Here is a 26,173-nt window from a genome sequence, read left to right on the forward strand (position 1 = left end):
CTGTTTTCTGTCATTACAGATGTGTATGTATCTCCCTGACTCTTATGCAAACAGATTCATCCAGTATGGACTCTTTTTTTTGCCGCGCTTCTGTCAGCATAATCATGGTGAGATCCACCTATGTTGTTGAGCGGATCACTAGTTCATTCCGTCACGTTGCTGAGTCCGTTATATGGATTTCCTGCAACTTGATTATACGTTCACCTGGTGACGGACATTTGTATTTTTTCCCCAGCTTTTAACCATTACAAGTAAAGCTGCTACAAATGTTTGAGTGCAGTCTTTGTTGTTTTAAGTTTATTTGCTTATGTTGAGAGAGAGACGGAGAGAGCAAGCGGGGGAGGGGCAGAGAGAGAGGGAGAGAGAGAAGCCCAAGCAGGCTCCGTGCTAACAGCGCAGAGCCCAATGTGGGGCTTGAACTCACGATCCGTGAGGTCGTGACGTGAGCTGAAACCAAGAGTCAGACGTTTAACTGACTGAGCCATCCAGGCGCCCCTTGAGTACAATCTTTGTGTGAGCGTATGCCTCTATTTTGGGGGGCAAATACCTAGGAACGGAACGGCTGGGCCATATGGTAGGCATGCGCTTCGCTTTTTGAAAAAAATGTCGGGGGGGGGGCGGCGCCTGGCTGGTTCAGTCCGTAGAGCATGAGACTCTTGATCTCCAAGTTGTGAGCTCGAGCCCCACACTGGGTATAGAGATTGCTTCAAAAAATAAAATCTCTAAGAAAATGCCAAAATGTTTGCAAAAGCAGTCACATCACTTTGTCTTCCAGCAGCATGTAAGGATTCATTTCAGTTCTCCCAAATTCTTGCCAGCTCTCGGTGCGGTCGGTCCTTTTCCTTCCAGCCCTTGTGGTGAGTGTGTAATAATATCCCGTTGTGATTTTCATTTGTACCTCCCTCACCGAGGAATAATGTCACACAGTCTTTCGTGTCCTTATTTGTTGTCTGTAGATCTTCCTTGATAAAGTGTACAAATATTTCCCCATATGTAAATTGAGTTGTCTCCGTTATTATTCCGTTTCAAAAGCTCTTTATATATTCTAGGTACAAGTCTTTGTCAGATGAACTTTTACGCATATTCTGTCCCAGTCTGTGGCTTGCCTTTCTTGTTCAGAACAGAGAGTTTTAAAGAGCAAAAGTTTTAAATTTTAATGAAGTCAATGTACTGATTTTTAAAAATTATGTAGTGTGTGCTTTTTATTTTTGTTATATTTGAGAAATTTTTGGCAAATCCACATCATTAGAGTTTTCACCTACGTTTTCTCTAAAATTTAAAATTAAAAAAATTTTTTGTTTAAAAAACCATTTTTATAGTGTTTATTTTTGAGACAGAGAGAAACAGAGCGTGAGCAGAGGAGGGGCAGAGAGAGAGAGGGAGACACAGAATCGGAAGCAGGCTCCGGGCTCCGAGCTGTCAGCACAGAGCCCGACGCGGGGCTGGAACCCACAAACCGTGAGATCGTGACCTGAGCCGGAGTCGGATACTTAACTGACTGAGCCACCCAGGCGCCCCTAAAATTCAAAAAAATTTTAGCACCTACATTTAGATGTGTGATCTATTTCATGTTAAGGCTTGTATATGATGTGAGGTAAGGGTTTGGGTTCTTTATTTTTTTGCATATGGAAATCCAATTGTTCCCGCACTATAAGCTTTTCACTTTAAATTACCTTAGCCCTTTTATTGAAAAGCAAACGATACATGCTTTGATGAGTATATTTGATATATGCCTGGGTTGATTTCTGGACTCTGTTCTGTCCTACTGATCTCTATGTGCCAAAACCACACCCTCTTGAAGTTATAGCTTTTTAATAAGCCTTGCAATCTCTGTGTTTGAGCTTTATTCTCCTTTTCCAAGTTGTTTTGGATATGCCGGGTCCTTTGCATTTCCACGTAAATTTTATTTGTATTTTTCTTAAGTTTATTTATTTATTTTGAGAGAGAGCGAGAGAGAGGGAGGGAGAGAGAGCAAGAGCAGGGGAGGGACAGAGAGAGAGAGGGAGAGAGAGAACCCCAAGCAGGCTCCACGCTAACAGTGCAGAGCCCAGCGTGGGGCTTGAACTCACAAACCGCGAGATCATGACCTGAGCCAAAACCAAGAGCCAGGTGTTTAACCGACTGAGCCACCCGAGTGGCCCCTCCACGTAAATTTGAGAGTCAGTTTTCCAGTTACAACCTGCTCTTCTGCATGACGATGACTCCAGGCATTTTTGCTTTCCTGGGGCACCTTGGAAATATGATGAGTGGGGGCCCTCTGTGTGATACAACAGACAAGGGATGATGTCCTGTGTCTCTGCCTTCCTCTTTCTCTCTCTGTTTCCCGGTACCCCTTACCCCTAACTGGCTTAATTATTCAAGGAATCCTTCTGGCAATTACAATTCTTATTCTATAGTCATGGTCTATGTCAAACACGTCTTCATGGTTGAATCTCTTTCTCTCATCTGGATGCCAGCAGTCGGGATTCATAGTGCAGATGAAGAGGGTGGGATGCGGATTTGCATAGGCTGGAAGGCTTCCTGGCATGTTTTGAGTAAATTGTGCTACAGTCGTGCAGAACTGGATTAACGTCTGTTTTATAAATAAGGTCCAAATGGTATCCCTTTGCAAAGTGTAGCAGCCAGAGTCACCCGGTGACATCCCCGTCTGCTGTGTTAGGGACTGTTCTTGTCCCTATTCTGATTTTTGCCTCAGAAGTGGAGGGAAAGGACTTTAGGTGACAGGGTGCAGGAGGGCTGTGTGTGACAGCCCAGAGCGAACAAACACGGGATCCAAGTGCACGGGCTGTACGGGACGCAGGGCTGGGTCTGGGGTAAAGATGGGCGAGTCTAGAGTGCAGAGCTTAACTGCCAGGGGACGGCCCTGTGAGTGAATGCCACATGAAAGGTGGCAGCTGGGTGCCTCCTGGTCCTGGCCCTCGTCCTGGCCCCACGGGACCGGTGGCCGGGGAATACTTCAGAAACTGCATGTGTCTTAGTCATTAAGGACTCGTTTTCAGCCTTGGGTCATGCATTTCCTGCATCCTTTTATATATTTTAATTTAATTTTTTTATTTTAAAATTTATTTATTTATTTATTTTGGAGAGACAGAGACCGTGCAAGGGGGGGGGAGGGGCACGAAGGAGAGAGAGAGAGAGAGAGAGAGAGAGAGAGAGTCCCAAGCAGGCTCTGTGCTGTCAGTGCAGAGCCTGATGTGGGGCTCGAACCCCCGAAACCGTGAGATCATGACCCGAGCCGAAACCGAGGGTTGGATGCCGAACCGGCTGAGCCACCCAGGCACCTCCATCCTTTTACATTTATTAAAAAAAAAAAAGATCTTGGCCTCCCTGTGCTCCTGCCACCTCCCAAACCAAATCGAAGCAATAAAAATCCTCACTTCCTGAGTTGAGTTCACAGGGTGGGTTTTAATTAATTCAGTTGTTCATAAACCAACCCCTTCCCTTTTGTGTGTGTGTGGGGGGGGATGTTTCTACTTTGTGCCGGGCCCTGGGCCGTGATAGGAAAGGCGGGGGTGGCCACTGACCTCCAGGAAGGCCTGGCCTCACGGAGAGAGGGATTAAGCCATAAATCGTTAAAGGCAGATGGGAGCTGGAAGGGGCCGCAAGGGGACAGGTGCCTCCCGCCGCTGCTTGGAGCAGGGAGGGGCCGCTGCACTTTCAGGGAGACCCTCGGAAGGAAGAAGGCACTTGGCTGAGCCTGGAAATGGGCCCCCGTCAGTTTTCTCAACCTGTTAATGGTAAACAAGGACAACACCACCGTGTCCCATGTAGGGAGCATTTTATAGGAGCCAGGCATCTGCTGAGTGCTTTATGGAGTTTCTCTTCCCATCCTCAAGACAATCCTGTGCTAAGTACATGTAGTCATTATGTTATATACAATTACGATTATATGTATGTCTTATAATATGTGTGATGTATTACATATGCAGATTACTCCCCTTTCGCAGATAAGAAAACTAAGGCTTAGGGAGAGACGAGGCCATTTGGCTGAGGGCTTGCACCTAATAAGCATCAGAGCCGAGATTTGAACCCAGGCTCTTGTGTCAGAGCCCAAACGTTAGCAGAGGAAAAAATCTTCCTTTACGTTAAATGCACTCATGTTAATGTGGAAGGGAACTATTTTGGCTCTTTTCTTTGGAATGTTTCAATATTTAAGCTTCATGGTGTTGAAAAGGCGTAGCTCAGCACTCCTCCCCACCGTAAGGTCACGGCCACTGACAAGGGAGAGCTTCGGGGCGCGTGGGGGAGTGTCGGGGACCACGCACACCGCCCTTGTGCCCCTGCACGCATTCATGGAGCTAAGTAAGACTTTACTAGCTACAATAACATCCGTCAGTTATCTGTGCGGTAGTGTAAACAATGAAATTCTTATTATGTACTCAGAATCCACAAAGCCATTTCCATGGAAACTGTTTTCATGTCATATCTTTAATGAATAGGTAATGAAAGGTGCCGCGCTTACAACTTCATTACTAGTTTAAAGAAGAGAAAGAAAAGCGTACGTTCGCACACACACACACGCGCACACACACACACACACACACACGCGCACACACACACACACACACACACACACACACCCAGCCATAAATTTGAATTACGGCCACTGTCATGTCTTAGAGCACGGTAAACATCACAGAGGGGTTTTCAAGGCTGTCGTTTTGGATTGAATGAGTGGAAAAAAGAAAAAAAAAATGTGTATTGCCAAAACCCTACCCACCAGGCCCCAAACTTTGAGTGTTAGCCTCACTCTTGATCTCATTATGATTTTAGTAATTTTGGCATAAAATAGCTACCACCACCCCCCCCCCCACCAGAAACAAGCCTTCAGGTGCCCCAGTTGACCTGCTTCTGTTTTTGAGATGATAGGGGTCTGATTTGCCATTAAAACATTGCTTTAATGTAGCATAAAAGATCGTCTAATCATGGCATCTAGTCGCCAAGGGGAATCCATTCTTGCGACATCAGTGCAAGTATCTTAAAAAGGACATTTACAAGGGCTGCCTGGATGGCTCCGTTGGTTGAACATCTGACTTTGGCTCAGGTCATGATCTCGCAGTCTGTGGGTTCGAGCCCCGCGTCGGGCTCTGTGCTGACAGCTGGGAGCCTGGAGCCTGCTTCGGATTCTGTGTCTCTGTCTCTCTCTGCCCCTCCCCCACTTGTGTTCTGTCTCTCTCTGTCTCTCAACAATAAATAAAATGTAAACAAATAAATTATTTTAAAAAGGGACATTTGTGAGAATTATTAACGAAGAGCTACGTAGCTTCCATCCTGATGGTGTGATCAAGGCAGGTGAGCAGGTCTGAAGGGACAGCAAAACAGCCACCATGTGATAGGGGAGAGGAAGTAGCTGTGAGGCTGTCTCCACATAGGCACCCCCACCTCTTCTGGAACGTTCTCCCGCAGACACGTGGACAGGTACTTCCCTGCTGCTGGCCACACCCCTCTTGACTCCATGCCATGAGCAGGGTACAAAATCTCAGCTACAGGTAGTTCAGCACAGAAGAATATTTAAGATCTTATGCCCATTCTGCCAGTGCATCCTGTCTCCCCATCCTTACCTGGGTCAAGTGACTGACTGCCCAGGAAATGTGGCATAGTCATGAATGATCATGCCATTCAGCGGTGACGTCTTCTTAGTTCATGGGACAGCAGGGTCTCATTCAGCAGACCCCGTCATTTGGGGGTTGTGATATTCTCAGCAAGACTGGGCTGAGGCTCACCTTTGTGCATTCCTGGAGCGTGTGTGCTAAGAGAGTCCACGGGGAAAGAAGGAGAGCACAGAAGATACGTAGATTGCTTTCAAGTGCCCTTGGGAAGAAAATGCCCATTTGTCTACAAACTGTAACTTACCTATTCGTTAAAATTCTTTCCCTAAGAGCTTTGAGCAGGTGATAATTTTTTTCAGCGTAACTTTACGTACGTGAAAATGAGGTTGCATTTCTTTAGTAATACTCTGTGGGCGAGAGGCTTCATGTGATACTGGAGAAGAACGTTGTCTGAGCTCCCTTCTGAGCTGGCCGTGTGGCCGTGGGAAATTCACTTCCTCATCTATACACTGAGTGGGTGGGACAAGATGATCCCTGAGAGTCTTCCAATTTTAATATCTTATGAATTCACGTGCTTTTCACTGAACCCCAGCCGGAGCCCCCACCTCCATTAGGCTGAAGGCCAGAGTCGCCTGCCTGATAGTCTGATCCCAATACTGCCTTTGGAAGCATCCTCGGGGGCCTCTGACTTGGCACATGCCCCGCTTTGTTGTCTCTGTCTATGGTGTCCCTACAGTCTTTGGATGAAGACACAGCCCCTGGTCACTCCTCAGCTTTGGCTTCCCTGAGGGACGTTGGTCTGTGTCTTTGTAGACCCTTCTCGTGAGCTTGTGTGGGCTACATTGCCAGTATCTTACGTGAGCCCACCTTTACCACACCCTTCAAATCTGGGGACAGTTCTTCTAGCCATTTCTGTGTGGTGAGGTGACAAACCCAGAGACGTACTTGAACATTTACTCTGCGTGGGGGAGGTGGGGGAGGGGAGAGGGGCAAGGGGCCCAGCACCAGCCTTGTAGCTGGACCTTCTGGGTTTGGAGTCTATCTGTGTGATCCTGGGCAAACCATCCCAAACTGTCTGCAAGTGAGGACACCTACCTCTTGAATACCTCTCTGGGGGGGGGGGGGTGTCTGAGGACCCCCCAAGTTGATGACGTGAGATTGATTTGTAAACTGTTACATGCAGTACAAAAGCATTACGGGAAAACCAGGGCAGGCTCAACTGTCTCCCTCTGAGAACTCCCCAGGCTTCCCAACTCCCGCCCGCCTCTCCGCTGACGCTCGCGCCCTTCGGCGTGCGCGCTGTTCAGAGTTGGGCCAAGGTCATGTTCTTCCATGCTCCTCCATAGCGTTTTCGTACAGACTAGTCTTTTGGTTCCTTGTTTGTACCCACAGCACCTTCCACAGTGTTGACAGAAAGGACTCCAGGGGCGCCCGGGTGGCTCAGTCGGTTGAGAGTACGACTCTCGATTCCAGCTCGGGTCATGATCTCACGACTGTGAGATCAAGCCCCTGTTGGGCTCCATACTGGGTGTGGAGCCTGCTTAAGATTTTCTCTCCCCCCCCCTCTCTGCTCTCCCCAATGCGCCCCCCTGCACACATAAGAAAGGATTCCAGATTTATAACTCTGTATATATGTTTTGGTCATTTGATGATGAACAACTAAAGAATCTACACAAAATACAAAATAGTGTTCCCTACAGCCGCATCCTCTTCTAAAGGACAAATGGTGAAGCTGGAGGGGGGGGGGCTGTGGGACACAGGGGGTCTTTCCCCCACGCGAGGAGCTAGTCGAGCCTACACACGGTACTGGGAACGAAGAAGGAGATGTTGGTGACTCGGGAGACAGAGGACAGGCACGTCTCCGAGAAGGCGTTCGGATCGGAGCAGGGCACGCAGGACACGGGGGCACACATGGCTGGGCTGGCGACGCTGGTCACGGGAAGAGGAGGATGACACGGGAGACCTCTCGTGCGCGTGCGCGTGCGGTTTCGGTATAGAGAAGCGACAAAGTAGGGTCATGCTGGGTGCCCACTAGGGTTCATGGCTGTGAGTTCTAGCCACGCCCCCAGCTCTCCCAGCACAAAAGTGAGCTCTCTGGCAACATCCAGCTGCTCAAGGGAGTACGGGGAGGGAAGGAGGACGGTCACAGGTGTAGAAAGCCCAAACTAAACAGATGGTGAGGAGGTGCCCTAACACGCTCATGGCTTTCGGTGGTGAGACCATGGTTGGTGCTTTTTAATTCCTCCTTTAAATTTTATGTACCTTCCACATATCCTATATGGAGCTTTAATAATAGTGGACAATATAATGATAGCCTATACATAGATATAAAATCATTATATATATCATTATATAAACATATAAAAAATATATATATTTTTATATAATATATATATAATATATTATATATGTAATATATATTATATATAATATATTATATACGTAATATATATATTATATATATTATATATATAATTATATATAATAAAAATATTATATTATATTTTATTATATATAATTATATATTAATATATATTATAAATATATTTTTATATTTATATTTATAAATATTTATTTATATTTATATAAATATAAATTTTATAAATATAAATAAAATTTTAATAAAATTTTATAAATATAAATATAAATATTTTTATAAATATAAAAATATATTTATATAATGATATATATAATATATAATATATAATTATTATATATATAAATGTATTTACGTTTATTTATTTATTTAGAGAGAGAAAGCACTCGAGTGGGGAAGGGACCGAGAGAGAGGGAGAGGGAGAGAGTCCCAAGCAGGCTCCACACTGTCAGCACAGAGCCCGACGCGGTGCTTGAACCCACAAATCATGAGATCATGGCCTGAGCTGAAACCAGAAGTCGGGAGCTTCACCAACCGAGCCACCCAGGTGCCCCGATGATAGCTTTTTCAAAGAAAAAAATATGGGAGCAAAAGTGAGGGTAGTCACAGGTCCCTATATGTCAGATATTTTTATCTGCCAGGGTTTCTCGGTGACATTTCAGCAAAGCATTCAGATCTAACTCAGAGTATTTCCAATTAGCCTTGTTAAAATCAGATTTTATTTGGGGTAATTTGAGATTCCAAGAAAAGTTGCAAAGACAGTACAGAGAATTTCCATATACTATTCACCCAGATTCCATAAACTGACAGCCTCTTACAGGAGCATGTTAAATTTGTCAAAATTAAGAAATTATCACTGTTGTATTACTATAAACCAAGCCACAGGCTTTAATTCGGTTTTGCCAGTGTTTCCACCAACATCCTTTTTTCTTCCAAGATCTCATCTGAGATACCACTTTGCACTTATCCAATTAGCTCTAGAAGATTCCTTGGCCAACGTGCGAAAGTTGTTAACTTTATCGACCTGGGAGAATGAACTGAAACAACCTGTAGTGAAAAGCTTTGTAAACTATAAAGTGCCGTGTTCTATTGGCTGCTGCTGCTACAAACTTCACATTGGGGCCAGACCCAGGGGCTGGAAGTGACGGAGAAAAGGTTCACAGACACTTGCTTGAAATGCTTGAAAGTCTCTTCGGCTGATAAAAAGCTACCGTATGTTGTTTACCTTTATGATGAGCTTAGTTTCCTGGGCTGCTGTAACAAAGGGTCACAAACGGAGTGGCTTAAAACCACACAAGTTCATCGCCTCACAGTTTTGGAGGACGGAAATTCAAAAATGAAGCGTCAGCAGGTTTGGATCCTTTCCGGAAACTCTGAGATAGAATCTGTTCCATGCCTTTCTCCAGCTTCCGGCGATTGCCAGCAACCCTGGCATTCCCTGCGTTGTAGATCCGTCTCTCTGATCTCGGCCTGTCGTGACATGTGTGTGTGTGTATCTCTCTCTGTGTCTCTGTGTCCAAATCTCCCATTTCTTTTAAGGACACCAGGCATCGAAATACAGTGTTCTCTAATCGCGTATGAGCCTGAATTCTAGGGGGACACTAGTCAACCCAGTATAGAGCTTTAATTCATTACCTCGTTGCATGACTTATCAAACTTATGAGGCAGATATTTTTATTAAATCTCAGCTTACAGACAGAAACACGGAGACTTAGAAATAACTTGCCTTAAGTCCAATGGCTTCAGTGGCTGTGCTCAGAGACTGGTCTTAAGCTCCAGATTCTTTATGATCCTGTGTTTCTCTCAGTAGAGTTCAAGGTCATGTCCTTGGGATGCCTCTAAGTCTTAAGAATAATTCACAAAATGTTGTTCTTTTATTCTGATAATACTTGCCTAAAAAATCCATTGGGTCAGCATATTATGGACCCAATATGCCACGTGACCCAACGGGCCCCCAGCGCCTGCCCTTATAGCTGTGGCCAGGACCGTGTTGGGGTCGGGCCGGCCACAAGCACAGAGGACTGTGTGCACTGAGAAGGCCAGAAAACGTCACGGTGTGCTGGACAGACAGGATTCCTGCGGGATGAACTGAGAAAAGCTTCTGGGGCAGACAGAGGTGAGGACGGCCTCCTCAGGAGACCGTGGGGGTACGATTCACATTATTCTCCCGACCCTGCAGGGGAACAGCGGGGAGGAGAGCCACACTGCAGAGATTTGGTTTTGTCACCACATCATCTGTCACATTAAATCCATGCTTTTAATTGGACTTTTATAGGTTTTATGGTTTTGTTTGTATTTAATCTTTAAATTTGTTTTGGTTTTTATAGACGTATAAAAGCTATAAACATAAGGAGATCGTATCTAATTTACGTTTGCACATATTTAAGTGATGTTATAATGAAAAGAATTAAGGTCAACTTGAGGAAGTCGGGAGATTTTTCTCCAGTTGGAGAAAAACCAACCTTCGCGCTCTCGCGCCCGCTGGCCTCGCTCTTGCCAGTGGTGGGCAGAGCATGGTGTGCTCTGGAAGGTGCTCTCCCTCTGCTTCAGTGGGGAGGACACCTGGTCTCAGGGAGAGGGGGTGACCTCCCAAGCGGTGTCGCACAGGTGGCACACGGGAGAGGACCCACCAACCACTCAGGACTCCGAGCTGTGTGGGGCAGCGAACTCCGGTCAAACCAGCTGAAAACTTCAAGGGAGTTTTTGGTGCGTGTGACGAACCCAATCGGGGGTAAAACTTACTGTCGGCTGGTTTCTATTCCGGGTCCAGAAATGTGTCCAGGACCTGGGTCCTCGCTTCCTCTTCGGGTCTCCGTGACTCCTCAGGTCACGGGGTCCCCAGGTAGGCACAGGCAGCTCCCAGGACTTGGCGCTTCTCCATTCAAATCCAAGAGGGCTACGACAGTCTGGAGGGAAGCCCACACGTCCTATTGGCTCTGACTGGCCTACATTCCCTTCAAAGCATCCCCGGGCCCGGCGAAGGAGGCGAGCTGGTTGGTTTCCGTGCACGTCATGGGCTTACCCAAGAGCCCGTGGTACAGCCACCACCACCGGGAGCGTATGGACTGGCTTTCCCCAGGACATCAGGTGAGATTACTGAGAAAAGAGTAGATGGATGACTGATACAAGCGTGACAGACGGTCTGGGAGACAAACACGGTGATTAAGGTTGTAAGCTTCGACCTCAGTTTTTTTCTTTTAAAGTTTATATTCATTTTGAGAGAGGGAGAGAGAGCTTGGGAGAGCGTGTGCGTGGGGGAGGAGCAGAGACAGAGGGAGACAGAGAATCCTAGGCAGTCAGCGCAGAGCCTGATGCAGGGGTCAATCTCATGAACCACGAGGTCACGACCTGAGCCGAAATCGAGCGTCCGACGCTGAAGCGGATGGGCCGCCCAGGCGCCCCTCTCACCTGAGTATTTATCCCAACTATACCCCCGTTCCTGCTGTATGACCTTGAACAGTGTCTTAACCTCTTGGTGGCTCAGTGTCCTCAGATGCCAAATAGGGATCATGATAACACCTACATCGTAGTGTTTGGGTTCGTTTGTTTTGGTAAAAAGTAAATCAGATAATACACTTAAAGTCATTGGCCTACCATCTGGGACACAGAAGTCCTCACCAGAAGTTCAGTGTTATTCGTAGCGGTTTTTAACTTGCTACCAAAACACAGAGGCAAAAAACGAGAACGATGTCCGGGGTGGGCGGGGGGGCGGGGCTCTGCTCCTGGGCTTGACCAGGTAAAGAACCTGTGCTCATTTAGGACAAATATCCCTGGTTCATCCCTTAGTCACAAAACCTCTTAAAAACGGGACTGATGGCAAGGTTTCCTTAAGGGGGGAAAGTTCAAGTTCATGGATGTCCAGGATCAAAGCAATGCGTGCACCTGTGTGCACGTGTGTGGAATATGTAAGTATATGGGTGTGCGCACGTGTGTGTGTGTGTGTGTGTGTGTGTGTGTGTAGGGGGATTTGGAATAGTGACTTGAGCTCCTCAGACCGAGTCAGGTCTGGAACCACGCATGCAAGGTCACGGTGGTCTGTGGGGACAAAGGCGTGTGAGCCCCAGAAGCTGCTGGAGGCCAAGGTGTGGCTTCAGCCCCAAGCCTGGTGGTTCTCCCTCCAGTGAGGCGGTGCTCTTGCTGCTGCTGAATTTGGCTCAAGAACCGGGAGGAGCCCAGGTGTCAAAACTGTCCCTTACATCAGAGCTCGCGTAGAGACCGTGGACGTCCTGTCTGCATGTGGTGGAAAGCCAAGTACGAAAAGGCGACGGAGTAGGAAGAAGTCCTCTATTTTCTCTGGAACTCCGGCAGGACGCAGCTGTCTGTGCCAGGCGGGGAATGAGGCACATGGGAAAGGCCAAAAATAAAAAATAACCCCCCCCCCCCCAAACAAAGCAGAACAAAACAAGACCAAACCACAGAAGCCTTGCCGGGGGGGAGGGGGAGCACGCCACATTTCCTCAGCTCTGCTTCTCACCAAGTTGTGAATCCTTGGAACTCATACCAGGGGTGTGTGTGTGTGTGTGTGTGAGAGAGAGAGAGAGAGAGAGTCAGAGGGAGAGACAGAGAGACAGAGAGACTCTTTGGCCATCCAGCCAGTGGCTTTCCTCTCCTTCCTTCTCTAGTAATATCTCAACACACAGCCCCCCAGCGGGCGCTAGGATGCATCGGGCAGCGAGCCAATAGGCCAGTATCTCTTAGGCAGGACAGGAAACACATTCGACCTTGTTTATCTGCAAAGAGGAACGAATCCTACAAACGTTCTGAGTTTGCTCCGGTTTTTTTTTTTCTTTAATGTTTGTTTGTTTATTTTGAGAGAGAGAGAGAGAGCACACGTGGTCGTCACGACTGGGGTGGGGGCGCTACTGGCCTCTCGTGGTTCCTGCTAAACATCCTACAGCGCACAGGACGGAATTACTCAGCCCCAAAGTCAGTAGCGCTGAGGCTGAGAACCCCTGGCCACCTCCTGGCTGGAAGTGTTCTCGTCTCCCCCGCCTCCCATGCAAGAACCTTCTCTTGCGTGTTGTACCTCTCACCCCCAGGTCGTTCACGTGAGTTCCCAGCCCCCACACCCTCTTGCCTCCACTGCTTCCGCGGAGGGCTCCTTCAGGTCTCCTGAAGTCAGCAGAGCACGTTTCGCTCCTGACCACCCATCATACTACGGTCAGAGCTACCTGTCTGCAGTATAGACCTGATCGTTTTGCTCCTCCCAATTTCAAAACCTGTGGCTTCAGGATGTCATTTCTGAGAGCATCACACCATGTGGTCTGCAATGGTGAGCCTCTATCATGTCAAGGACCTGGACATGTCAAGGACCTTACGACTTTGTGTTTCTACGCATGCCAACTCTTGGGTCTAGAATGTCCTTCTCTTCTACCCTTGACCTGACGGATTCCAAGTAGTCTTCTTTTCCCCTAATGTTTATTTTTAAGGGAGAGACACAGAGTATGAGTAGGGGAAGGGCAGAGACACAGGGGGACACAGAATCCGAAGCAGGCTCCAGGCTCTGAGCTGTCAGCACAGAGCCCGACGTGGGGCTCGAGGTCACGGGCCGTGAGATCATGACCTGAGCCGAAGTCGGACGCTTCACCGACTGGGCCACCCAGGTGCCCCAGGTTCCAATCAATCTTAAAGGCACAGTTCAGATGTCACTTCCTCACGGGACCTTCCCCATCTTGACCCAGGAGGAGTCCGCTGGTCCATCCTCCTGGCTGTCACAGCCCTTGTTCCCCTGTCTGTTCTGGGCATAAGCATGATTGTCCACCTTCTTGCGCAGCCTGGATACTGGGAGCTCCTGAAAGCCAAGTCCACCTTCAAGGCTCAGAAGTCCAACAGAGATGTTCAGCACATAACAGACGACGTACAGGAGGCCTGTTGAAGAAAGGTATGACCAAGTGTGGACAAGGGACCATTCAGGCTATGGGTGTATGTGCATACTTAGTTATGCAGATCCGAAACATCCAGGTAAGAAGTAGATTATCCAGAGGCACGTACAACATTTGGGTCACTGCAGGCTCCAGGCTCTGAGCTGTCGGGGCAGAGCCCGACACGGGGCTGGAACTCATGAGCTGTGAGATCATGACCTGAGCTGAAGTCGGACGTCCAACCGACTGAGCCACCCGGGTGCCCCATGTTTTTATTTTTAATTTGCAAAACACATAAAAGGGAACACTGGAAAGAAAACTCATCACTACCTCGCACTGGATGTGGAAAGTAAAAAGGGACTCTTTTTCCCTTTCCAGTCCCTCTAATTTCACCCCTGAGAGATAACCACTAATAATAGTTTGGAGCGTATCTCTCTGGTTATCTTTCTGGAAGGATACGGATGTGTAGACACGTATACTTTTTGAAAAACAAAATGTGATTTTGCTGTAGGTATTGTCCTACAAATAGCTCTTGTCCCTTAAAAACACACCATTTCCCCAGGTCGTACCTATAAAGCCCTTCTTCATTTCTTTTTTAACAGTTTTATAGCATTTTTCTACCATCTGGATGTATCATCGTACTGCTGTAATACTACAAACTTTTGCAACGTAAAATAACATATTTGTGACTAATGCTAATAAGTTATTTTGAAGGAACTGCACCCTCAGTAAAGAGCCATGAGCCTAAACCCTTGGCTAAGTTAAAAAAAAAAAAAAAAGAGGTGTCAAAATGCATTGTCACTTGCAAAACATGTTTTGCAACTGAAAATAAAGCCTTCTCCCCTCCCCACACCCGCCCAGGACTTTTGTTTAAACCTGTGAGCTACCTGTTGGAGATTACAATGATATTTTTACATTTATCCACTAAGTTTACAAAAGCTTGGAATAAGAAATGCTCTTCCTTAGAGAGCCTGTCAAAAGAGGACGCCAGCCTCATGCACCCGACCTCCCTCCCAGCCTTTCGCCCACTCTCAGCTCAAGGAACCTAAGTGTAATTCTGCCTTCAATGCACTGTAGAAAAGGTCATTTCAATGCATTTGAAAAGAGTCGGTGGGTAACCTTCAAAACTGTTTGGGAGTCTTTTAGGGGCACCTGGGTGGCTGAGTCGGTTGAGCATCTGACTTCGGCTCAGGTCATGATTTTGCAGTTCACGAGTTCAAGCCCCACGTCAGGCTCTGGGCTGACAGCTCGGAGCCTGGAACCCACTTCGGGATTCTGTGTCTCCCTCGCTCTCTGCCCCTCCCCCGCCTCACTCGAGCTCTCTCTCTCTCTCTCTCAAAAGTGAACCAACATTAAAAAAAATTAAAAAAAATCGTTTGGGAATTTTTGAGTTATGAGTCCCTGGCATAGGCAAATACAAGTAAACTGCCAAGCAAGGAAGAAGTGCTCAGACTCATTCACCCCCAGGTATATTTGTTTACAAACAATTAGATTCCGCAGAAGCGTAGAAGGATATTTCTGTTCTCTTCTACTGAATGCACAATGAAGTTTGGTGGGCCAGAGAAGTCCTTGCTCCATACAAAAAACAACAGAAGCTCAGGCTACCACCGCAGTATGTTTTTCTTAACACAATTCCTGGAATTCGTGTTGTTGATGAGAAGAGTATACTACTCTCAGTTCACTTACAAAGTCAGCAAACACAATTTCAAGACTGAATTTCTTTTGTTGATGATATATGGGGGGTCAGTGAACATCAGAGGCTAAAACCAGCCAATTAACGGACCCAATCTACATGGTGCATACAGCTGAGCCAGGAAATATCAGTGGGATTTGGATTATGTCCTTGAACCTAAAGAATCCATCAGGCCAATCTCTTCCTCCTGCTTTGCTGGTCTCCTGGATCTTTGGGGGGGGGGGGGAGGGGGGAATCTAAGCAACATGCATTGGCTGATGAGCAGTCTGAAAACAGTGCCTGCAAGATAGATCTCCGTCAGAAATAAGACTGTGCAGGGGCATGTCGACTTTAAGACATCAGATGATGAAATGAGGTATTCCCTGATCCCCAAAGTTTACACATTTATTAGAGTTTACTTAGGGTTTATTTAGATCTGGAACGACTCTTGGGGGTCACCTGCCCCCCCTCCAATGCCTGGTTCTCCAAACGGGACATCTGGGGGCCAGTGTGGCAGGAACTCAGTGAGTCACTTGGCTGCTCAGGGGTAAAAATGAGGCTCGATGTAAGGGCTCCTGAAGCAGGTTCAGGAGTCATCAGAGGCCAGAATTTGAACTTGGCAGAGAAACTGGAAGTTTAGGGTACCACAAAGAGGAGGAGTCCCAAAATCTGAGTTATTTATTTTTGAGAGAGAGAGGACACAAGCAGGGGAGGGGCAGAGAGAGAGAGGGAGACACAGAATCCAAAACAGGCTCCAGGCTCTGAGCTGTCAGCACAGAGCCCAACGTGGGGCTTGAACTCGTGGATAGCGAGATCATGACCTGAGCTGACGTTGGATGCTTAACTGAGCCACCCAGTTGTCCCTCTCTTCGTTGTTTTGAAAATCACACCTTGATTGATACACCATTCAAAAGGAAAGAATAAGAAAGCTGGAGTGACTACATCAATGATAGATGAAATAACTAGATGAAACTTTAAGATAGATGAAACTTTAAGTCCAAGAGAATCACTAGAGACCAAAATGGATCATTCATAACGGCGACAGGGTTATTACAGCAGGAGGATACAATGATCATAAATGTGGGTCCATGTAATAACAGAGTTAGAAAATACACCAAACAAAATGGCAGAACTAAAAGGACAACTAGACTATGCCACAATTACAGTTGGAGATTTCAGCACTCTATTTAAATGTTGATTTATAAAACCAGTAAAGATATGGGAAGATTTCATCAATACTATTAACCAACCGGACCTAGTTGACATTTATTACATCTAATAAGAGCGGAATGTACATTTTTTTTTTTTTTGAGGGACATGTGGAACACTTACTAAGGTAAACCATATGCTGAGTCATAAAACAAGTCTCAATAAATTTAAAGTTTGAAAGAGCAAATATTATGTTTTCTAATCACAACAGAATTAAATTAGCAATCAATAGCAGAATGATCTCTGGAATATCCCCCAAATATTTAGAAATTAAGCTAACACTTGTAAATAACCCACAATGGGGTGCCTGGGTGGCTTAGTCAATTGAGTGTTTGATTCCTGATTTCGGCTCAGGTCGTGATCCCAGGGTTGTGGGATAGAGCCCTGCCTTGAGCTCAGCACGGAGTGTGGAGCCTGCTTAAAATCCCCTCCCCCTTTCTCTGCCCCTCTCACCCTAAAATAAAAAGAAAAATAAAATAAGTAACCCTTGGGGCACCTGGGTGGCTCAGTCGGTTAAGCGTCCGACTTCAGTTCAGGTCATGATCTCACGGTTTGTGGGTTCGAACCCTGTGTCGGGCTCTATGCTGACAGCTCGGAGCCTGGAGCCTGCTTCCAATTCTGTGTCTCCCCCTTTCTCTGCTCCTCCCCTGCTCATGCTCTGTCTCTCTCTATCTCAAAAATAAATAAAAACATTTAAAAAAATTTTTAAAAATAAAATAAAATAAGTAGCCCATGGGTCTAGGAAACAATTTCAAGAGAAATTAGAAAATATTTTAAATGGAGTAAGAATGAAAACACAACTCGTAAAATTAGTGAGATGCAGTTAAATCAGTGCTTAAAGGAAAATAAATACCTTTAAATGCTTATGTTAGAAAAGCAAACGTTCTCAAGTAAAGTAATCTAAGTTTCCATTTTAAAAAGCTAGAAATAGACGAGCAAATTAAACCCAAAGTAAGTAGAAAGCGGGAAATAATGAGGAGTGGAAATCAATGAAACTGAAAGCAAAAAAAGGTAGACAAAATAATTAAAACCAAAAGTTGATTTTTTGGAAAATACCAATAAGTTTAATAAACTTCTACCTAGATTGATCAAGAAAGCAGAGAGAAGACCAGATGTACCGATTATCACGAAGAATGAGAGAAGAGACATCACTGAAGATTCCACAGCTATTAAACAAACAATAAGGAATTCGTACGAACAACGTTACACCAAAGAATGCGACAGCAGGTGAAATGCACAAATTCCTTGGAAGGCACAGGTTATCAAAACCTCAAGAAGAGGGATCAGTTTCTTTATCTGTCTTTCTGTTGCTTCATTATTAGTGTATAAGAATGTAACTGATTTCTGTACATTAATTTTGTATCCTGCGACTTTGCTGAATTCATGTATCCGTTCTAGCAGACTTTTGGTGGAGTCTGTCGGGTTTTCCGTGTATAATATCATGTCATCTGCAAAAAGTGAAAGCTTGAATTCACCTTTGCCAATTTTGATGCCTTCGATTTCCTTTTGTTGTCTGATTGCTGATGCTAGAACTTCCAACATTATGTTAAACAACAGCAGTGAGAGTGGACATCCCTGTCATGTTCCTGATCTCAGGGGGAAAGCTCTCAGTTACTGATGAATGGATAAAGAAATTATGGTTTATATACACAATGGAATACTATGTGGCAATAAGAAAGAATGAAATCTGGCCTTTTTTAGCAACGTGGATGGAACTGGAGGGTATTAAGTGAAATAAGTCAGGCAGAGAAAGACAGATACCATATGTTTTCACTCTTATGTGGATCCGAGAAACTTAACAGAAGACCCTGGGGGAGGGGGAGGAAAAAAAAAAAGTTAAAGAGGGAGGGAGCCAAACCATAAGAGACTCTGAAAAACTGAGAACAAACTGAGGGTTGATGGGGGGTGGGAGGGAGGGGTTGGGTGGGTGATGGGCATTGAGGAGGGCACCTGTTGGGATGAGCACTGGGTGTTGCATGGAAACCAATTTGACAATAAATTTCATATTAAAAAAAACCTCAAGAAGAAATAAAAACGTGAATAAAATTAAATTCTTGATCGAAATCAGTCCTGCAAATGAGATTCGAGACATTTATGACTTTGCTGATAAATTCTACCAAATATTGAAGGAAGAAATAATGCCAATCCTATAGGAAGTCTTTCTGAAAATACAAGTTATTTTATGAGGCCAGAATTACCTGATATCAATGCCAGACAAAAACATCTGAAGAAAAAAAGAACATATGAGCCAACATCATGCATGAGCATACAAGCAAAACTCCTTAACAAATGCTAGAAAACCCAACAGAGTAACAAACAAACGAATGAACCCACACATACCAGGGATGCAACATTGATTTATAATTAGAGAATTAGTCACTATAAATTATTATATTAACAGAATAAGAAGACCATATCATCATCTCAACAGAAGCAGAAAAAGCATTTGATAAATTTCAATTTCTGAAAACTCTGCAAGCCAGCAAGAGAATGAAACTTCCTTAAACTGACAAAGAGAATTTATGAAACATCTACAGCTAATATCGTACCTAATGATAAAATAGCACATACTTCCCTCTGAGATCAGGAATGGCCAAAGGATGTCCACTCTTACCACTTCTATTCCACATTATATTGGAAATTCTAGCCGGCAAGAGCAATCAGATACACACACACGGATTGGAAAGGAAGAAGTAAAACCATTTTTATTCTCAGAACACATGATTGTATACGGAGAAAATGATGCCTAAGGAATTTCCAAAAAGGTCCTAGGACTAATCAGTGATTTTAGTAAGATCGCCAAACAGGAGAGTCAGTATAAGAGACAATGATATTTGTTATGGACTAGCAATGAACAATTAGAAAATGAAATTTTAAAATATCATCTGCAGTAGTCTAAAAATGACAGGGTCTTCAGGAAGAAATTGAACATGTGCAAGACCCATACACTACAAACTTTTGATAAGGCAACTTTAAACATATAAAGCAAAGACATGTAAACAACATGTGCAAGGACTGGAAGACTCAGTATTGTCAAGATGTCAGTGTTCCCATAATTGATCTGCAAATTCAACAAAATTCTGCTCAAACTCTTAGCAGGTCTTTGGTGTGGAAATTGACAAGCTGATTCTAAAACCTGTATGGAGGTTCGAAGGACCCAGAACAGCCAAAACGATGGTTTAAAAAAGAACGAGGTTGGAGAATTCACACTACCTGATCTCCTTCGTATAAAGTCACAGGAATCAAGACGGCCTCGTATTGGCATAAATATAGACAGACAGACCAAGACTCTTATTTATACGGTTAATTGTTTTTACGTAAAGGGACCAAGGTGATTCAAGGTGAACTTTTGGTCTTTTCAATACCTTCTGCTAGAACAACTGGACGGACCTACGGAAACACTGAACCTCAGCTCTTGTCTCTCATCTCTACAAATTAATGTAAAATAGGTTGTAGACTTCACTGAGCTTAAAACTCCAAAACTTCTATAAGTCAATATCAGAGACAAACTTCTGTGAACTTTGGTAGAAAAAAAAGGATTTCTTAAAAAGGAAACAAAAAAACCAGAAAGAAAGAAAGAAAGAAAGAAAGAAAGAAAGAAAGAAAGAAAGAAAGAAAGAAAAGAACGCTTTTGCTCTTCATCAAAAGTAAGAAAATGAAAAGCCACAGCCTGGGAAGACATCTTTGTGAAACATGTATCTCACAAGGGAGGTGGTGTTCAGAATATGTACTCTTACGACTCAGCTAATAAAAATTAGAAAGAGAAACAACCCAACTTTTCTTTAAAAGACAGCAAAAGATCTGAACAGATGTTTCACCAGAGGAAACCTACAAGGGAAACCAAGAAGCAAATGAAAAGATGCCCAGGGAAGCAATTCAAAACCACAATGAGATACCGCTAATCAACCGTTTGAATGGCTTCAACAACACCTGGGGACACCAAGTGTTAGAAAGGACACGGAGCAAACTGAACATTCCTATATCGCTGGGGAAAATGGAAAATGGAAAACGGGTGGCTTCGTTGAAGCTGAACGTGTACTTGACAGATTACTCTAGCAACACCGTGTCTAGATATCTCCTCAAGAGAAATGAAGTAAGTCTACACAAAGACTTGAATATGAATGTTTGTAGTAGCATTACTCTTAACAGCCCCAAGCTAGAAACAACACAAATGTCCACCATATGGTTAAACACATTGTGGTTTATCCATTCGAAGGAATATTACTCGGCAATGAAAAGGAAGAAGCGACTGCTATTCGAAACGTGGATAAATCCCCAAAACGTGCGAAATGAAAGAAGTCAGACACAGAAGATTCCAGGCTGCCCAAGTCTGGGGGATGGGCTGCCGCAGAGCCCAGGGAACTTCTGGAGGGATGGAATGTTCTGTGTCGTGACTGTGGTGGAGGTTATGTGACTGTGCACGTTCGCCCCGAATCATCCAACCGGGCATGTTACAAGTGAGTGAATTTGACGGTATGTCAATGCTATTCTCCAGATGCGTCCGGAAAGAGGAAGTATAACTTCCGAACCAACGGAGACTTTAAGCAGGACATTTGCAAAAAAAGACATGTTCTCCTCCTTTGTTGTACATCCACGGTCTATCACTTGGGAAGCGATAAGCTGATTCTTGCATAAGACAAGAGGCCCCTGCCGTTCCTTGGGATTTCGGGGGGCTTTTCCTGTGGATCGCCCACAGCCCTGTACAGCGAGGGCGGCTCCCTTCCCCTCTCTTCTCCGATAGTTGCAAACCTCTGCGACCTGGGGTTGGAATGAATTGCACACCTGCATCTCTCCCCTCTTGTCTAGAATACAGGAGGCAGCACCAACAGAGACCATTTTATTCCAGCAGCTTACCAAGGGGGGTTTGAACTTCCTCTCCTTGCCAAGTCCTCCTTATCCGCTCCAAATCCCTGAGGCTTCCATTTCCTCTCGCGCCCTTCGTTTTCTTCCCTGAAAGGCAACGAAGCAAAGCTTATAACCATCTTCTGTAAAATAACCTTTCATACCCTTGAGGAGAATCACTCAATCACACTCCATTGTCACACATTCGTGCCTCTCATGCTCCCTGGGTCTCTCCAGAGAAGGGCTTCCCAGGGCTCTGGCTGAGAGCATGTGGTGGGGAAAAGGCAACGCCTTCCAGGAGCCTAGGATCTTGTCCTCCAGGGAGTAGGGAACGGGTTCTGCGACTCATAACGGGTTCTGCGTCACATAACCTTGCAGCTAGGGGCCTCTCTGAGCCTCAGTCTCCTCATCCGATGGTTGGCTGCCACAATATCTACGAGAAGTGTGGACGAACGGCAGATGGTCACTGACTCGTTTCCTCCGCCCTTGCTCCCCAATCCAGAAACCTACTAATTCCCCTTGTCCCTTGGAAAGTGTCCCTTGGAAAGTGTCCCTTGGAAAGAGCTATGGCTGAACTCTACTTACCCAGGTGATTAAGATATTGCTTAGACACTGTATTTTTGAAAATTAATGAAGCAAGATAATAATACCTAGTATTGATATAGTCTTTCAGTGTGTTATCTTAATTATGCTTTATGAAGCTACTATAAAACTGTTTAGTAAGATTACTGCAAATTAATTAATATTTATTATCCTCTTGGAAGCAAAGTAGAGCCTTTCCATTAATCAGGTACAGTGAACTAAAGAAAATTCTTCCTGAATTTGCAGGATCCAGGGCCATGGATGCCGTTGATCCGCAGCGAAATGAACCCTCCAGTGTTGCTGAAATCAGCAGGGACCCCCGTGTGAGAGCTGGTTAGAGGACCTCGAACCCATTGCAAAGCACAAGGTGCTAGATAAAGCCTGCAGGACGACAATAGCGGTCCCTTTTCCCTTTTATCCCCCCACTTGGCTTTCACTCTTGTTACTTACTATATACCTGTTCCTCCAGGGGAAGGGGTTGAAGGGGGGCGCCAGAGGCAGGGAGGGAGGGAGGGAGGGAAAGGGTTCGAAGAAGCCCTGGGCCACGTGCAGCTCCCGACTTACCAAACAAACTTGCCTTTTTTTTTTTTTAAGCTTATTTATTTTATTTTAGAGTGAGAGTGAGCAGAGGAGGGGCAGAGAGAGAGGGAGAGGAAGAATCCCAAGCAGGCCCCCCCCAGTGCCAGCCCGGAGCCCGATGTGGGGCTCAAAGTCATGAACCGTGAGATCATGACCCGAGCTGAAATCAAGAGCCGGACGCCCCACCAAACTTTGATTCTATCCTGCAGCCACGTTTTGTTTGCCTGGCCTCATCTTTCCCCTGTGTGGCCTGGCGGTATCTGCAATTTGGTAACTTAATAAGTGAGTAGAAATATTTGGTGTCAGTACCTGTTTTCACGCACGGTGCCTTTGATAAAGCAGGAACACGCTTCACATGTAGGCTCCCTCCTACTTAGCACAGATTTTCTATTCAAGTTTATTTCAGAATTGGTTCACATTTAATTATCTAATGGACTATCTTGACCAATTCAGAGAGAGAGAGAGAGAGAGAGAGAGAGAGACTGGTTATCCTACAACTAAGAGTTTACCCCGGGCCCAGAATAGGCACATGTGTATGTGTGCGTACTTGGGCACATATAAATCATATACAAATATTTACATAGAACCATATGTACAAACCATATTTCTAGGATTTGTTTAAGTGTTGGGATTTACCTAGAGCATGGTGTAGGGGAAGGCATATGACATACAGTAGACCAGGCCTGAAAGCAAATCCTGGATCTCGCACGCACTGGCGGTGAGGCATTGGGAAATCGTTGTGTGTCCTCACTGCCTCAGTTTCCCCAACTTTACAATGAAGACAGTAACAACACAACGACAATAATCCCACCCAACCCACCAATAGTCCTTATTATAAAAAAAAAAAAATTCCTTATTCTATTTTGCGGGCACACATACCAGGCATTTGGAAGTGTTTTGTAAACTGTGAAATTCTGCCCCAGGCTAGTCATTTGCTTCTAGATTTTAAGGGAATATGGATACCCAGATTCTCAGACCGGAATTGAATTTGGTACAATCTGAATACTAAATTTCTCTAATGATCTAAAAAGACATAACTTCCATGCTTTTCCACGGGTTTCCACCTCATACCCCTTAGAATGGCTACTATAAAACTCAAAAAGGAAAAAAAAAATTCCCCAGAAAACTACAAATATTGTCGAGGCTGTGGATAAATTGGAACTTTTATGTCTTGGCTGGTGGGGATATAAAATGGTGCAGCTGCTGGGGAAAACAGTATGGTGATTTTTTAAAAAAATTAAACATGGGGACGCCTGGGAGGCTCAGCCAGTTAAGCGTTTGACTCTTGATTTTGGCTCCGATCTCCATCTCACAGTTGGTGAGTTCGATCCCCGAGTTGGGCTCTGCAATGGCAGTGCGGAGCCTGCTTAGGATTCTCGTTCTTTCCCCCTCTCTCCTGCTCCTGAGCGCACACGCTCTCTCTCAAAATAAATAAATGAAATTTAAAAATTTTGAAAAATTAAACATGGCGTTACCATATGATCCAGCAATACAACCCTGGGTGTTTACTCAAAGGAACTGGAAGCAAGGACTCGAACAGGTATTTGGAAACCAGTGATCATAGCGGCATTATTCACAACGGCCAGGATGGGGAAACCACCCCTGTCCATTGGTGGACGAGTAGGTAAACACAACGTGGTCTGTCCATGTGATGGAATGTTATTCAGCCTTAAGAAGGAATGAAATTCTGATACGTGCTACGCCATGAAAGAAACTTGAGGGCATTGTGCTGAGTGAAAGAAGGAGACACAAAAGGACAAAGATTGTAATTTCACTTCTAGGAGGTAGCCGGAACAGTGAAATTCATCCAGACGGACAGTCGAATAGAGGCTACCAGAAACCGGGGAAGAGAAATACAGAGTCCATTTAATGGGTACAGAGTTTCGGTTTGGGGAGAAAGAAAAAGATCTGGAGATAATGCACAACCATGCGAATGTACTTAGTGCCAGTGAACTGTACGATTAAACATGGCTAAAAAGGTTGATTTTACGTTATGTGCATTTTACCACAGTAAAAAAATAAAATAAAATAAAAAATAAAAATCCCCATGATCTTTTCCCCTGATCTGGCTACTTTGATTGAACTTCTGGTCTTTTCAATATCAAATTTCTGTTACGCAGCTCGAAAGGCCCGGTAGAAACTGGTTGACAAAGAACTTCCTGGAGCCTGACCTTGGCCACGTAACCTCGTCCCTTTCGTAAGGGACGCTTTGGCTCAGCCGCAGTGGCTCTTACTGTAAAGCATGGCCGTGGTCTCACGTCTGCTTATATACGTACATGCATCTCGGTCCATGGTATTTCCTGTACCCTAGTCCACACCTTTTTCAAAGGGGTTCACTTTGCTTTTGCACTGTATTTGTACTGTTTTGAACTTGTGCTGTTTTGCACTCGTACTGACCCCTGGCACCTCTCTGTTGATTTATCATGCATCAATTAAAACGCAACCCTTCACCTGCGTCATCCGTGGAGACAACCTCAGACCTGTCTGGTTTCCTTCCAAGGAACTCATAACTCACCGGCTGCCTGCCCACATCAGATTTATTTACCCTCCTTTCCTCTCTGATGACGGAAGGCCCTGTCTTCCTCAACCAAGACCTCTTCCACGATATTCCACCTAACAGGTCCCTATTCGCCTGCGGTGACAGCGTTTTCTCATTCCCGGGGACGTTTCCCTCCATTTGTGCGTCTGGTGTGGACACGGTGCTCCCCCAATGCCGCCGGCTTGGTGGGGCCCCCACCGCGTGTGTATCTCGGGGTCAGGACCTCTCTGCTCCTTCCCTTGCCAAGACGTATCTCTGCCTTACGTCAGCCTCCCTCTCTAGTTCATTGTCGTCTCCCCTTGCTGGTGCCTATCCTTCACATCAAGTCTCGAAACAGGAAATTGGAAATGTGAGAATGTTTTCCACGTCCTTCTTCTGCAAATGACATGGTAGCGTGAAAAGCAGCTGACTCCAAAGAAAATCTCTGAATTTTACGACGGTCCCCCTCCACGGCGGAACTAAACTCACTGTCTTTTCATCCCCTTGGCATTTAATTATGTTAGGCTTCTCGTTCCTTGAGCCGAACTCAGTCTCTGCCCTGCCTCATTGGCTCCAGTTTCCAGCAGGCTTCATGGGACAGTGGGTCTGAACGTGGCCCTGGGCAGGGAGGCAGGAGAGCAGGGGACAGCTCAGCACAGCAGTTCGGAATGTGGCTGTGAGCCAGACGTGGGAATTTGGACCTCACATCCGCCCCTTGCTGGATTGTGCTAGCTCTGTGAACTCGAGCAGGCAACTCGACCTCTGCGAGCCTCTTTTCCTTGTCTGCAGCGTGAAAGGTCTTTTTTTTTTTAACTTTTTTTTTTAACGTTTATTCATTTTTTTGAGACAGAGAGAGACAGAGCATGAGTGGGGGAACGTCAGAGAAAGAGGGAGACACAGAATCTGAAACAGGCCCCAGGCTCCGAGCTGTCAGCACAGAGCCCGACGCGGGGCTCGAACTCACGGACCGTGAGATCATGACCT

General features: G+C 45.4%; 1 long non-coding RNA gene across 1 annotated transcript in view; it reads right to left on the reverse strand.

Moving 5' to 3' along the window:
- Positions 1–1,318: 1,318 nt before the first annotated feature.
- The window catches only part of LOC128779075 (uncharacterized), a 113,644-nt gene continuing 88,789 nt past the window's right edge, over positions 1,319–26,173 (reverse strand). The window contains exon 2 of the long non-coding RNA XR_008425007.1: positions 1,319–1,471. This is a non-coding gene — a long non-coding RNA (uncharacterized LOC128779075). The remainder of the gene's footprint in view (positions 1,472–26,173) is intronic.

The sequence above is a fragment of the Panthera pardus genome, unplaced genomic scaffold (assembly GCF_024362965.1).
Source record: "Panthera pardus isolate Hobbes unplaced genomic scaffold, ASM2436296v1 HiC_scaffold_22, whole genome shotgun sequence".
Lineage (NCBI taxonomy): Eukaryota > Metazoa > Chordata > Mammalia > Carnivora > Felidae > Panthera > Panthera pardus.